Consider the following 16,181-nt stretch of genomic DNA (forward strand, 5'->3'; position numbering starts at 1 on the left):
TTGATTCCTGTACATTTCTGGGAAGTTTTAAAAAGCTTCCCCACCCCTGGCAAAGCCCTGTGAAAGGCAGCAGTAAAATTAATACCCACCTGACCTCCACCAAGCAAATCTCTTCTATGGCAGACAAGGTATTGCTGGGACAAGAAGATATCATTTACACTTCCCTTGGCCAGCCATAATGACTATCTTTAATATCACAGAATCATAGACTTTAAGGTCAGAAGGGACCATTATGATCATCTAGTCTGACCTTCTGCACAATGCAGGCCACAGAATCTCACCCACCCACTCCTGTAACAAACCTGTGTCTGAGCCATTGAAGTCCTCAAATCATGGTTTATAAGACTTCAAGGTGCAGAGAATCTTCCAGCAAGTGACCCGTGCCCCACGCTGCAGAAGAGGGCAAATAACAGCCAGGGCTTCTGCCAATCTGCCCTGGAGGAAAATTCCTTCCCAACCCCAAATGCGGCGATCAGCTAAACCCTGAGCATGTGGGCAAGACTCACCAGCCAGACACCCGGGAAAGAATTCTCTGTAGTAACTCAGATCCCACCCCATCTAACATCCCATCACAAGCCATTGGGCATATTTACCGCTAGTAGTCAAAGACTAATTAATTAATAGAAAGAAGACGTATCTGCAGTCACTGTTTGACCACTAGATGCATCTGCTACTAATCTAGAGGTGAAAGAGGACCTCTGGCAAAGCAAAAAGTGTAAATTAAACATAGCACCCAAACTTCTCCTTTATATAATGGGCCAAATTCTACCAAATGGAAGTCAATAGGGGTTGCAGCTATATAACCCAGGGCAGAATTCAGCCACTTGTTTGCAAACATACATGTTTGACTCCTTGTTTGTAGATCTGTATTTCTGCACGCTACAGATGCACAAATGTGCTTCTCACACAGGGTTCAAGAATGGTGGAGAGGGTTCTACTTAAAGGTGAAAACGATGTGATATATTTGTAAAAAGTATCAAATCACATCTTTCACAGGCAAAACTCCTATTGATTTCCCTGGAAGTTTGCCTATGTCATGACCACAGAATTTGGCCCTTCGTTTCTTTTTGCATAGCAAAGAGAACATTCACTTATCATTCAGATCTAGATAGGCGTACCAGGAACAAGGAGATAGCATTCAAGAAAGTGACCTACTCAAGATTGTGTTATATAACAACACAAGTCTGGTGAGCCTCCCTGGGGTCTCCCCCAGGTACTGTTGCAGATGCATGGCAAAGTCAAACAAATAATTTTCTTGTTCCTGAGTCTTGGAAACTTAGTAGGAAATTAAAAGTTAAAATGTGCAGACAATTTTAAAGCTGCAAATAATTTTATGAACTTCCAAGATGCTGTATATATTTGCCAGTCCCCAAACCAGAATCATGACACAATGCAAGTGTTTGTGAGAGAAAATTCTGACAGATTTTTATAGCCTCTGTAACACTCAGAAAAAAAGCTTGTTAAACTACTGCTGCTCATTCCCCACTTTTATGAATGTTGAGCTGAATTATTACTTCATATAATACTGTACTTGTATTGGCATCCAGCATTAGGTTTTAGGTGATTAATCCCCACCACTCACTCTGTTTACAGGACACTGTTTTGTTTTAACTCTGTGGGATAAGATGGCTGGCTGGCTGTTTAAATTCAACTTTCTCCCTCACTGGTCTCTGCTTTAAGCCTGGATTGAAAATGGGTGTTGAAGAATTTGGTTGGCTTCTTCGATATTCTTTCATATGGCTGAGGAAGGTTACTGTAATTGTGGTTTGAAATGTTTTGTCTGTGTGGATCCCACTTATGGTATGCATGCACCTCACCATGCAACCTCAGAATCTTTTGACCAGCAGTGTCTGTTGGGGTCATGCCTGTGCCCTGCATGTTGAGTGTCCCTCACCCACAGGTATACAAAGCAGAGTCACCCCATCTGCCTTTCAGGTCTCTGTGCCAGAGTGAATTTGGCTCCATTTGGAGGAAAGAGAGGCAAAGAAAAGTGTTTGCTAGCATGTCCAGAGCCATCAGGACTCTGGAAGGGCCATGACTTACGTTTTTTGATCTCTACTGTTTCAGGAAAGAGGATCAATGCCATGTGTCACTCTTAGAACAGACCTCAAAATCTTCCCTACCTTGATGTGGTGGAGGCAGTACTGGGCTTTGATGGGGAGCTCACATCCAGGGCTGAACTACATGCCTTTGGATGCAGGGACAGGGCAGTCACAAGGAAGTGGAGGGCACAGGCATGACCCAGATGGATAATACCGCCAGTCAAAAGATTCCACTTTTGAGTCCACGAGGCATATGCACTCCATAAATGGGACACAGACCTGAAGAAGAAGGAGGGCATGTAATCTAAAGAAGATCCCCTCCAGTCTTTGGAGGCTCCAGATTGCTGACTAGGACTTTGGAAGACATGCCTAAGTGGGGTTCACTAACAAAGTATTCATCCCAGGTTTTACACGGGACCCTGAGCACTCTGGAAGTATAGTTAATACTATCTGTAGATTAGAGCTGATTGGAAAATGGCAAGTATTTTCTCATAAGTATTTTAAAAAAACAAATTATTTTTTTAAAAAACAAAGCTTTTCAAGTTTTAAACTGAAATTTTTGGTTTTATGTTGAAAAGCTGAAAAACTTTGAAAGAAAAAAATTCTGGAAAAATTTTCATTTCCCCAAAAAGGTCTTTTTTTGGTCAAAAAAATTTGACTAGCTTTAATGTAGGTATTCAGGTAGTGCCTATTTGCTCAGCAAAGCTGATATTTACTTCACTATGGAGCCTCAGTGCTTTGGTTAAAGAAATTCCCAGTAATCTAGGAGATTAAGGGCTTGTCTACAGGGAGAGTTAGTGGATGGCAGGCTGAGGAGTAAACCTACAGCACGCTAGTCTGCGATGCACTAGCTGTCCATATGGACCCTGTTGGTGTACTGTAGATTTATAACCCTGCTTGCCACGCATTCTCTGTATAGACATGCCCTAAAGGATTGTTGCTGGACCTAACCAACACATACATACCCTTTTCACCCTCTTTTCTGCTGCAAAAATTGTAAAAGTTTTAGCAATTAGATGATGTTTAACAGAAACCTCTCTAGGTCATTAAAAAATTGCCATACACATAATGCCACCTGCTTCTAACACTTGTGTCTTTACCTGTGTGAAGGGGGTGGGGGCGGCACTGGTACAGCTATACAGATGTATAGTATAAGTAAAGGAACCAACATTTTTATTGGTGAATGATGCGTAGCCTTCTATGGCCAGTGATCAGTGAACCACAATAAAGAATTAAAAAAATGTTTCTCTTTTTGTTGGCTCCTGTTACTCTAGTAACTGGATCAGGTTGCCATTCATTGCCAATTTGTTACCATAGCTATTAATGCCATGAAACAAAGTGAATGAATCCCAATTTTTTCATAGCTAAAGAAGGAAGGCTTTTCCTGGTGAAATTCTGCTTCTAAGAATATCACATGGGTAGCCAATTACATATGTTTCTTTAAAGAAAGCAGTTGCATCTTTGGAAGAAAGTTTTTATATTTTAATGATCTATTAAATTTGCCCTCTAAAGGATTTATTTTATTTTAGATGAAGCTTTTACTCTTAGAACAAGTTTAAAGAGAATCACTACAAGCAAAATGTACTTGTTCTTTGGTCAGTATTCTGGGTTGCCAGCAACTTCAGTTTGAAGTTGAAAACTTAGTAAATACTGATAGTACACGCAGTATGCATAAAATATAGAGGGGTCCCCACTGGATGGCTCAGGAATTGTTGATTCAGTACAGAGCCCTTCACCTGTAAGTTACTGGTTCTAATTCAGCCTAGATGAGAAAAGAATTGTGACAGATTTATTAATATCTAGCAACTCTTCACCCCCACAAACAAAAATACCCCACCCCAGCACCACTAGAATTGTCTACAGCCTTAACAGCGGATTGTGTGGACATGGTGGACGGGCTACCCTCACTCCTCTAGCAGTGAGTTTTCTGAATCACAGTTGAGGCATGTTGGCATGCCAGCACTGTGAAACTTGTATTCCCACTGACCATGCTGTACCTGATCCATAAATAAACAGAGGACTTCAGTATGCAAGGCTATCACTAAACAAAAAATTACAAAAGTGAATTGCATTGCTATATTTAAATTTTCTTACCATATTTATAGTCTTCAGGCAGCAACAGGGACCTGGAGGATAAGACAGAAGAACCAATATATTAAATTACATAGATTACATTTCACTAAAATGTATATCTGCTCCCACTATCCCTACCAATGGATCACTGACAGAGAATAAAAGACCTAAGGCTCAAATAACACGTTGTTCCCTTGTTGAATTATACTTTACCCTCAGAAATAGAGATCGCCATCATAATCGTGGGCTGCTCCCATGTTTATCAAAATTTAAGGATAAGACATCAGTACTGCAGCTATTCTACAGTCATATAATTGGAACTGCAGCTACCAGCACAGCACTTTCTCCCAAAATGCTTGTTATATTTAAAGAAATAGAAAAGAAACAAAAATAGACCCAGGTTCTCTCAAAAGTCATGAAATTTGCAGACAAATACAAAGTAAACTAAAAAAATTAAATGTTGCCCAGTGGACAATTGATGACATTCTAGAGCGCACCAAGGTATGTATAGGACCTCACAGCACTGAAGTTTGTCTGTCCCTCTAGAGGATACTGGAGTCAAATATTATCAACTCTCTCTTGTTAGAAGCTCTATGCTACTTAGCACCTCACAGAGCCAATTGCAACAATGAGCATCATTCTCAAATAATTTATTTCCAGTGACAAAATAGCATCACACACTACCTCGGCAAGTCAGGTTAGGCGATGCAGGCTATGGCTACACTATGCACCTCTTAGCAACACAGCTGTGCTGCTATAGCCAAGGCATGCAGTGTAGCCGCTGTTTGTTGGCAGGAGAGAGCTCTCCCACTGACAAAAAACTTCCACCCCTGACAAGCGGTGAGAGCTCTCCTGCCGACAAAGCGCTGTTCACACTGGCAAATTTTTTGTCGTTCAGGAGTGGTGGTATTTTTTTTCCACATGTTCAGGTTCCAGGGTAGACAAAGCCACAGTGGTAGCCATGGGATATTAGAGAGAAAAGATGGGTGAAGTAATATCTTTTATTGGACCAACTTCTGTTGATGAGAGAGACAAGCTTTCAAGCCATACAGAGCTCCTGGTGTCACAGCAAAATGCAAGGTGGAACAGATTGTTTAGCATTAGTTAGCACATATTGTAAGGGACCATTCAAGGTAGATTAACCCAGTATCACCTCTGTAGTCATAGGACAAAAAGAGCAGCACTCACTTTCTCTCTCTAGGTCCATCTACACCTTTTCCAACATTCTTACCACAAGTAGCACCATTCTGGTAGAATATTACATGTCTGATTTTACTAGTGTAAACAAGGCCTATAGCTGCAAAGGCTAAGGAATCTACAGATATTTTGTAGGCTAGATGCTACCAAAGCTCCGTTTACGTGGACCATAGCAATCGTTTTAAGTTTCTATAATCCCAAGGATTTCATTGGCATTTTACAAACTTTAATGCCACCACTGCTGAGATACAGGTCAGTATTTCCATTTTTGTGGGGATGGGGGTCAAATGAAACTACAAAGAGGTTAAAGGACTTAACTAAGGCAGTAGTTTTCAACCTTTTTTCATCTGCGGAGCCCTAAAAAATTGCGAATGGAGGCATGGACCCTTTTGGAAATTGAACCTGTGGTCCATGGACTCCTACCATAGAAGTCTTGGACTGAAATGCTGCACATGTTCGGCACAGCATTTGATGCAGTGTGAGAAAGGGCGCTAAAATGTGTGCTTCTATGGTAACGGCAACAATTCTGGGGTTTGGGTCTGTAGGTGGGGGTATTCACATACTTTTGATTAATCAGAAAAACGGAATGCCTTTTCTGGGATATGAAACTTTATTTTCATAGTTACTTTTCGTGGACCCCTTAGACATAGTCGGCAGAATTCCAGGGGGCCATGGACCACAGGTTGAAAACCACTAACCTAAGTTGTCAAAGCAAGTCTGTGGAAGACCCAAGAGTAAAAGACAAGTCTCTTGATTCCTACAGTCCCTGTGCTATTTCTCCCCAAGAAAGAAGTCATGAAAGTCCCTCAATATTAATTTGCATTAAGGACAATAATGAATATTTCCTAGTTTTCACAGTCCCGTAGAAGTGCTTTTTTGTTTTCGTTCTTCATTTTTTAAATAAAGAGCCCCAAGAATATATCTGCACCATAACCTAGCCATAAGTCACTTTTGCAGAAGTACTGTACTCAAGAACATTTGGGGAGCAGCCATTGTTTATGTGTTTGCTGTCTCTTCTTGATATTAGTTGGTTAGTCTCCATCTCACTGCAAGTGAGTATGGTATGAGCTAAGAAAAAAAATTACTAAATGCCAATTCTCTTCTTTAAAAGGGTTAATTTAACATCTCAGACAGAGAAAGCCCTGAAGCAAAATTCCAAATCTAAATAGCATCTAATTTTGTGAGAATTCAGATCCAAACTATATCAGTTAAGTCCATCTAATTTAATTTATCTGGAATTTCACCTTTTATATACAATTAAGCCTTAAGCCTCATATTCTGTTAGTGGAAGCTTAAAACAAGGCAATTCTCTGTTTTTAGTGTTTATTGTCAGCAATATTTGTGTTTATTTATTATATCAGAAAAATAGGTCACTGTCTCAGATAAACCAACCAAACAGATCTGAGTTTATTAGCAGGATGAAGGCTGTTAGAAAAAATACCAATGTTCTGCATCCTATTGCTGTCTTTATAAAAAAAAATTCACCAATTCACACATCCAAATAACCTTTGCTAAAAGTCACTTCCAGGCCATGATCACTGTAATCCCCTCCTCACCAGCCTCTCCAACACCATACTGCTCCCACCTGGATATCAAGTTTTGCCAGTTTTGTCACGAAGCAAGAAGTTCTATCCCTCATGCTATTTTTTTTAGCCAGGCCCAAGAGAAAATCCTTCTCTGACTGGCTGCCTTACCCACCTGCTAGGGAAGAAAAGCCAGTCAGGGCAGCTGCAGGGGAGGAGCAGAGCTCTCTCCCCACCCCTTGAGATCCCAGGTGAATTTCTAGGTAGGGGAAGGTTGGAGAGGGAGTAGCCAATGCCATTCTCATGGTACAGGGGAAGTGGAAAGAACCAGCAGCTCAATTCCCACTTCCCCTCCCCCTCTGATGAAAGATGAGTCAAGACAGCTCTCTGCTCCTCCAGTCTCTCACCCTGCAACACCAGGTCTGGGATGCGGGGTAGGGGGGAGATGAAGAATCCTTGGAGCTGCCCCTTGAAAGCCTAGGAAAGAGGACCCAGATGCAGCTGCGTCCCCAGGCTTAGGAGACAGCATGAAGAACCTTGGGGGCTGCAGAAGGAGCAGAGGTGCATTGAGGGGCAAGGGGCAGATGTGGGGCAAAGTTTATGTGCGGGCTGGGGGATTGCATAATTAATTACTGGCCTGGAGAACAGGCAGATGTGAGGCTGGTGAGAAACAGAATTAATGTGAATTGTGAGGCTTGGAGATAAGCTAGAACAGTAGCTTAGCTAAGATTACAAACTAGGGTGGGCCCCAATTTGATGGGCAATGTATCCCTGCTGCCACCACCACCAACCTCCCTGTGCCAACATGGTGGTATCTAACCAAGCCTCACTACTGAGTCCCCAGTGCAGAGAGCTAGGTTCTGCCTCCACCTACCCCCACCTGACCACAGTACACTCTGACCAGTCTCTGTGGGGACACAGAGAGACCCCCCAGACAATCCCTCACGACAGCAGGAAGGCAGCAACTGGCACAGACTCCCTTGACTGTATCTGTCTGGGGTGGAGGGCAGGAGTAAACCCTGAAGAAGGAGGGACACTTTGTGCAACTACCAAGTCCAGCTGTGTGGCAGAGATGTTTTGAGGTCCCTGCCCCGTTCCAGGATGCCAGTCCCCGGGTCTGTCAGCAGAACCCAACAGCATAGGGACAGGGCCCCCTGTGCTCTTACCTGCCTAATGGGAATGTGCCACTGGTAACAGAGCCAGGGCTACACAGCTGCTGGGGGGAGGGGAAGGAGGAGGATGGAGGAGTGATCAAGATGGCAGTGGGGGGGAGATCAATGGGTCATATGACCTAGATCCACAGCATAGCCCCTACACTTGAGAGCATGGGTGCTAATTGGGTGGGCCACCAGTGGGAATTACTGCAGCAGGGGCAAAAAATCAACTTATTCAATAAATTTGAGAGAGCAGTCAACACTAACTGCACACACACACATTGGGGATGGCCAGGGGCAGTTCAAAAATAGACAGACCAACACACACACTATATATATATATATATATATTTAAAATCTCATGATTTTTTCAGTCTTACTCATGATTTTAGAACTTTTGGGGTCAGCAATAGAGGGAAGGTGACAGATGCTGGGAGGCTAGGACAAAAAATATGGATCTGAAACTATAAATTGCTGTGGAGAAGTGAGAAGACTGACTGGGAAGGGATACTGGTGTGTTCAACATTTAAATATCACTTTGTAAGTAAAACAGCAGAGTGCCTACCATCACCTTGATCACTTTGCATCTTGCGTGCTCCACCTTTCATCTCTCGTTGTTTTAAACTGTAAATTCTTCAAGACAGAGTCTGTTGCCTACCTTTGGAAAGTGCCTGGCATATTTTGGGCATCACTATAACCTCAATAATAAATAAAAATAAAACTTGTTATTCTACAAAGACTCAAGCCTCACCTCGTAACAACAACAACAAAAAGCCCTGTGCACCTCTGCTAATGCTTTTAAGATATAAAAATAATGCTAAATTCTATTTTTAGATGCTGGTGTTAAGTTTCACTCACTCACTATTGTTAATCTTTGTTTTCCTTTTGGGTAGTTATGTTTCATTTATAGTTTAGAAACTGTGTGCTAGATCTCACATGATGACCTTTAAAAAAGTAAATCGAGCTTAACATCTTGACATCCACAATGGCGTGGGAGTCTAAAGATGTGGTTGAAGATACTTGTTTTTTCGTTAGGAGGAAACTAATGAGAGATTACGCCACTTCCTCACTCATCAAGGGAAGATCCATTTGGTGCAAAGTTTTATGTAAAATTACAAGAGTTTACACATGGAAACTAAAGTTTTGTTATTTAAATAGATTAGATGGCTCAACTGGTATATAATCTTCCCAAATTAAATAGCACATTTAAATCAGTTTGATTGTCTTGAGCTGCCATGCAAGGATTCTAAACTTGGTCCCTAAAATTTGAGCTGACATGGGCTGGGAAACATATGTAAAGTCGCCCAGTGCCACATTCTTCTCTCATAAGGAAGCATCTCACTTCAGATAACTGCTCATCTGTCTGACATATTCCTTCTCTGCCATTTAACAAAACATTAGCTGGGTGGAAGTAGCCAGAGTACCCTGAAAATTAAAATCCTCTACGTAGAGCATTTACAGCATAGAAAACAATATAAACTTCCACACAAGGCCTTGTCAGCGTGCTCTAATCCTGACCAGAGGTGTCATGCCTTTAGGGGTGAAAAGCTTTTTAGCCTCCACACCCATTCTCAATCACTGATTTCTGTGCTGAGGTTGTCAAGGATGTGACAGTGCAAATTTTACTTTGACACTAGCAACTGGATTGCAACAAGCAATTCATTTCACTTGAGTTATTACACATGCAGACAGTAAGGATGTTGTTTGATCATGACTCAGTGATCTGGAGTGAATGCTCCATATCTCATCAGCAATACTATTTCAGTTAGCATGGCTCACCTAGAGTGTCCCTTTTACACGGTTGTGAGATGTGAGAAGCTATTTTTACATATCAAGAAAGGCTCATACTCTGGTTGTGGTTAAGTAGAATTTGCAAAGTTCCATGCAGTGAAAGTATCTCACTCACTTGGCCAATCTGTATTTCAGTATGGGTCAGGATTTGCAGTTCTCTCAGAATGCTGTTCTGATAATTCTGACAGAGCAGTAGACCACAGAATTCAGTTTGATTTGCATAGGGACATAAAACCAAGGCAGGATTATACATGGGGTTTGGGGAATAATACCTCAGGGAGATTTATTGATGCCCCAGATATATACTTCCTTTGCTGGCTTTGATGTGTCTGCTCTATATATACTGTTAAAAAAGGTACAGAGGTTTCCCTCTGAATGCTGAGCTGCTTTAAATCAAAACCAGTTTAAGCCACAGATGTAAATAAGCAATCAAATCTTGATCATTTTAGATGGGCTACGATAGGCTATATCATTAGTGGGGTTGGCTTGAAGAGCATTTCAGTTTCTGTGATATCCAGAAAACTGCTGCATACAAAACTTATAGATAAGCCTCCTCTTCTATCCCAGGATGCTTTCTCTCTCTCTCTTTTTTTTTTTTTTTACATAAATCAAGTCATAGAGAACTGGTAAGTCCTATACGTGTCATTACATAAAGATCACAGCCCTACACCAACGACTGGAGGCCTAGCTGAGAGTTCTGGCCCTGGAATAGAAACATTTCAAACCAGCCACAGACACCTAGTTGGAGAAAGTGCAATTAGAGGATTAGAAGCTCCTTCAAGAAATCAGCTTGCCACCACTTTTTATTTTGCCTGAAGGGATGGATTAGTGCTTTGAGCATCAGGCTTGGAACTCTGTGAAATTTGTTGAGCGAGAGAGAGAGTGTTTAGTATCTGTACATACATTTGTGCATGCACATTATTATACAGTCTGAGCCCTGCCAGGCCAGGTAGGATGTCAATGTGGTGAATGTGTGTGGGGGCACCAGAGCGCAAGGGAAGTGAGAAGGGTGTGAATTGTGTGGGCGAATTGTTCTCTCCCACCAGGTAATTGGTGAGTTCATAGCCTGGGCTCAGAGGGAAATGGGTTAGAATAGTGCTGGCCTAGCACTGATAGGGGAAGATGCAAGCTGTTTTTTAACAGGATGAGGTTAACTCTTCACTTCATGGAAATGCTTCAGCTCTTTCTGGAAAGCCTCCCTTTTCACCTAAGCTTACATGTCCTTCTGCTTTTTAATTAAGATGTTAGGTGAAATAAATAAACTGGCAGGAGGGAGGGGGAGGAGGGAGTTTCTCTTCAGACTGTTTCTCTCTGAAAGAACGAACACAGAAACTCTTTTGCATCAGGCTTTGGCCTCCATGTGCTTCCATACAACAGGCATAGGTGTGGGACACCACATAAAGAACTGGATGGCAGTGCCACGGTATGTCGAAGAAAAAAAGAAAAAAAGGGAAGAGACAAATCTTGCAATTGTGGCCTCTGGGGAGAGTCATGGTGAAGTCTATGCATTGGATTTGGGGTGAAGATCCTTAGGCCTGGTCTTCACTACATGGTTAGGTTGATACAGGGCAGCTTATGTTGATCTAGCTGTGGACGTGTCTTCACTGAAATCTGGCTCCTGCCAATGTATACGCCCCCTGCTATGCCGATTTAATAATACCACCTCCCCGAGTGGTGTACAGTCACGGTTAATGTAGTTAGGTCAACACAGTGACAGTGCGGACACTGAGTTACTCAGGCTCTCCAGAAGCTGTTCCACAATGCCCCAAACTGAACTCTTTGATCACTCTTGGGAACTCTGCTGCCCAGGGGTCAGGTAGACAAAAACAACCTTCTCTCCTTTAAAGCCCCATGAATTTCTGAAATTCCTTTTCCTGGTTGCCCGGCAAGGCGAGCACACTTAACAGCTCTCCATTATTGAGTATAATGGCCCAGCTGACCAGGCCAGCTACATGCTGCTGACACGCTCCTGCTTGAAGTAGAGAGATATTGGATCTTCTAAGGCCTCTGGGGAGAAGAGGCTGTGCAGGCATAGCTTTGAGCCAGTCATAGAAATATGGACATCTAGGAGCAGATTGCTCATGGGATGCAAGAGAAGGGCTACAAAAGAGGTGAGCAGCAGTGCCACATGAAATCCAAGGAGCTGCAGCAGGCATACCAGAAAGCCAGGGAGGCCTACAATTGATCTGGTGCTGAGCCACAGACGTGCATTACAATGAGCTGCATGCCATCCTCGGTGGAGACTCCACTACTACCCTCAAGAGCACTGTGGATACTTCCAAGGAGCCCAAGTCACAGGCCCATGCTGTGAACAGTTAGGAGGAGGAGAAGTATGGGTGGGGGGGACAGATGACCAAGGGATCCAGCTGCACACTGAGCCAGGACCTGTTTTTTATTCCACTGCAGTCTAGCCAGTCCCAACAGTCAAACACAGGCAAGCTTGATGCAGGGAAAGAAACTCCTGGTTAGTTTTCAATTTACTTTGAATTACTTTGAAATAGCAGAACATCTTCTGATTAACTCATTTTAACTTGTGCTAGAAGAGGTAGTGGAACAACCAAGACAGGAAAGTTGCTATCTGCTTGTCATTCACTTCCACAGTTAGGCAGTAGGGGCTATGTGGAGCAGTTTATGTGCACTGGGATGTCCCATGAATCCTCCACAGAGATCTTGATGTAACTTTCATGGGGAGGGTACTCTTCAATCCTCTGCTGAAGGTTTCTAGGGAGGGCTGCCCTATTTCTTCCGCTGTGGTAGGACACATTGCCATGCCACTCAGCTATTACTTCAGCAGGCACTACTGCAGTACACAGGCCAGCAGCAAATGGGCCTGGGCGGCATCAGGATGCCAGTAGCAGCTGTACGCTCTGCCTGTTACCCTCAGGAGTGAGATATCAGCTAAAATCACCACTCCCTGTGCAAAATTCAGTTTCACTGCCCTATACAACTAGAATCATGCAAGCGAGCTAGTCCCTCTTCATTTCCCCAACCCCCACAGGGCCATATTCATTGAGGCTGGTGCTGTGCTCTATCAATCACAAGCAGAAGTGAGAATGTAGTGCTTACAGCTTTGGGGGAGCAATGGTAGTAAGCTCAGCATCTTAAGTTTTGATTGCAGCCATGAAGACACTGAAAATGGTATCTCTGCATTCTGCAGCTGCAGCTGCCACCAGCGTGGCCTTCAGGGTAAGAAGCCGGGTAAGTAGTAAAAAGAAGAGAACTTAGGATGGCATGTTCCAGGAGATCCTGTAAGCCAGTGCTGTATCAGAGAACAAGCATAGAGGCTGGAGGATCACCCTTGCAGACATCATGGAGGAGAGAGTGGAGAGGAGGGCGCAGGAAAAGGAGAGGGACATGCAACAGGAGATGCTTGTGCTTCTCAGACAACAAACAGAGATGCTGCAGACTCTAGTGGACCTGCAGGTTCGACAATCCCATGCTCACCTCTTTCTGCAGCCCATAGAGAACTCAATATCAGGACCTCCCTATGCCTCATCTCCACATTACACATGGCATATGGGGTCAGTGCACTACCCCTACTACTCCACCTGGGGGGAATTAAAGAAAATCACAGCTTCACATCTCTGACCTGTGAAAGCCACAGTTGGTGTGTGTGTACCTGAAATGGAAAGGCCTGTTCTTTCCCCTTCACAAATTCTTTTTCCTTAATTTATTAAGTTTTAAATGTTTTTTAAAATTGCCTGGTTCATGTTACAGAATAAAATTCATCTTTACTAGTTCACAACATATGCTGGCTGGTGCTGGCAGGACAGTGACCAATTTTCTATTATTGCACTGTGTCACACAACCCATAACATCATTCACAAACAATATGAATAGGTGCATTGACAATGTTATATTCCTAAATAACAGCAATCATGACAAGATTCATAATGGGCTGAAAAAGAGCAAGGCAGGCAGATCACATTACGGCAACATACACTATTCTGTCTCACTATTAACATGTTCTTTCAAAGCCTCCCTGAGTTGTATAGCTCTGCGTTGAGCCGTGTATCTGTTCAAATTCAGGAGAGCGCCACTCCACCTCCGCCCTCCACTCCAACAGAAACTTTTCCCCCTTTGCTTCACAAATATGCAGGACACAGCAGGACACTATAACCATTGGGATATTTTTCTCACTGAGCTCCAATCTTTTAAGTAAACACCAGCAACCCTTCAAATGACTAGAGGCACATTCAACTGTCATTCTGCACCTGCTCAGCCTGTAGCTGAAACACTCCATGGTGCTGTCAAGGAGGCCAGTGTACAGCTTCATGAGCCCTGGGAGCAAGGGGTAGGTGAGGTTGCCTAGGATCACTATTGGCATTTCAATATTGGTAATCCATCCATCAGGAAAGAAAGTCCTTACTTGCAGCTTTATCAACAGTTCTGTGTTTTTAAAGATGCCAGTGTCAAGCACCTTCCCTGACCAGCCCACACTGATGTCAATAAAATGTTCCTGCCAGTAGCCATTTCTGTTCATGTACTCTGTGGCAAGGTGGTCTGGTGTTACAGTAGGGATTAGTGGAACAGGCATGACATCTATCAACTCACCACAGTTCATGAACCTCATTGCTGCAAAACCATCCACTATGTCGTGCTGCACATTCCCGAGAGTAACTGTGCTGTGCATCAGGAGGCGATTAATGACCCTGCACTCTTGTATGACGACAGCTCCTGCATTAGATTTCCTGACTCCAAACTGATTCCTGACTGACTGGTAGCAATCTGGCATTGCAAGTTTCCACAGCTCAACTGCCAGTGCAGCTCTCATTTTGGTATCCAGGTGTTGGAGGTCTGAGGCGAGTTCAGCACACAGATCCAAGAACATGGCCCTGAGTATCTGAAAGTTCTGGAGCCACTGCTCTTCATCCCACAACTGCATGATGATGATATCCCACCACTCAGTGCTTGTTTCTCAGGCCCAGTACTGGCGCTCCACCATCTGCATCTGCTCCGTGAATGCCAACCACCACCCTGAATTGGTTTTTTGTCCCACAGCAATCTAGCCTCCAAGGGATAATCATGTTCCCCGTGGCTCCTCTTGTGGATCTGCAAATATGCAGATCATGTGCCCTGTGCTCATGACAACATTGCAGAGCTGTGCAGGCTCCATGCTTCGGTCAGAGATGGTGTACAGCGAGGAGGAATACATGGGTTTCTGGGATTTTGAAAAGGTGCAAAAATTATGGGATGGAAAACACTGCATAATGGGAACTTGACCCAATGCTCCCAGTCACACCTGTGAAACTCATTTCACCCCCATTAGGCACTGCAAGAACTTCCCAAAAGGACTCTGCACTAAATGGCAGTGAGTTGTACAGTGGGATACCTACCCATGGTGCACTGCACTCTGCATCGATACAAGAGCTTCTGGTAAGGACATGCACAACTGACACAAGGAGCCACGTGTACACATAACTGATATAACTGCGGCAGCAGTATGCCGACGTAACTTAGGTTGACATGATTTTGTAGTGCAGATATGACTTTAGTACAACTCCAGGTAAACAGAAACCACAGGCAAATGCTAAGTCAGTTCTACTCTGTTTGACAAAATGTTGCATATAATCTTAAGAACTTAGCAGCTATTAGCTCGCACTCTCCCTGCCCATCGCTTCTCTTCCCCCAATCCATCATGCCCTCACACAGCCATCATTAGAAGATTTCAATTTTGCCATGCTTTGGTGCTGCCCAAAGATCATGTGACTACATGACAGTGTACCAGGTATAATTGTGAAACTCGATGACCATGAACTCTAGCAGAGTGATTTTAAAGAAACATTTTCAGGACAGAAGGACAGAAAGGTGCATGCAGGTGCAGCAAAATGATTAAATTAATGCAAAACAGAGTTCAGACCTCTCCCCCTCATCACCCCACCCAGAGTAATAGCATAGCAATTCAATGACTTGTAGGATCAGACAGGTCAGTCATGTTTCTGCTTAAGACTTTGAGGCTTTACCCAGGAAGAAAACCATAGGGAAAATGTGTTTCCTTTCTCTTCCTAGCAAGGAATGTGTTGTACTCATGAAAAATACACAACCTGCAGTTAAAGTTTTATCTTTAACGCTCTCTCAAGCAAATTTAGCAGATCAGGGTGACCATTTACTCAGAGAGATCTCACACCTTGTCCTTCCATTATATGATTCCATTCATTGCATAGTCTAAGTGGAATCTATTTGCTTCTTAAGATTTGGTCATATACAACAGATGGCTTTTGTGGAAGGAACACTGGGAGGAATGGAAAAGATTGGGAACCACTGTTCCAGAGAATGGCATTGGGGGCAGGGCCTCCTAGGTTAAGTCTGCATCTGCCACCAAACCACTATGTGACTGTAGACAAATCACACCTCTTCTGCTACCACTGTTTCCCCACACTAAACTGTATTCTACTACCACT

General features: G+C 43.3%; 1 protein-coding gene across 1 annotated transcript in view; it reads right to left on the reverse strand.

The window, feature by feature from the left end:
- The window catches only part of NFATC3 (nuclear factor of activated T cells 3), a 198,538-nt gene that overhangs the window by 166,050 nt on the left and 16,307 nt on the right, over nucleotides 1-16,181 (reverse strand). Inside the window, exon 2 of the mRNA XM_039503952.1 lies at nucleotides 4,137-4,168. The gene's annotated coding sequence lies outside the window, so the exon portion shown is untranslated. The remainder of the gene's footprint in view (nucleotides 1-4,136; nucleotides 4,169-16,181) is intronic.

This window comes from Mauremys reevesii, linkage group 16 (assembly GCF_016161935.1).
Source record: "Mauremys reevesii isolate NIE-2019 linkage group 16, ASM1616193v1, whole genome shotgun sequence".
NCBI classification, from domain to species: domain Eukaryota; kingdom Metazoa; phylum Chordata; order Testudines; family Geoemydidae; genus Mauremys; species Mauremys reevesii.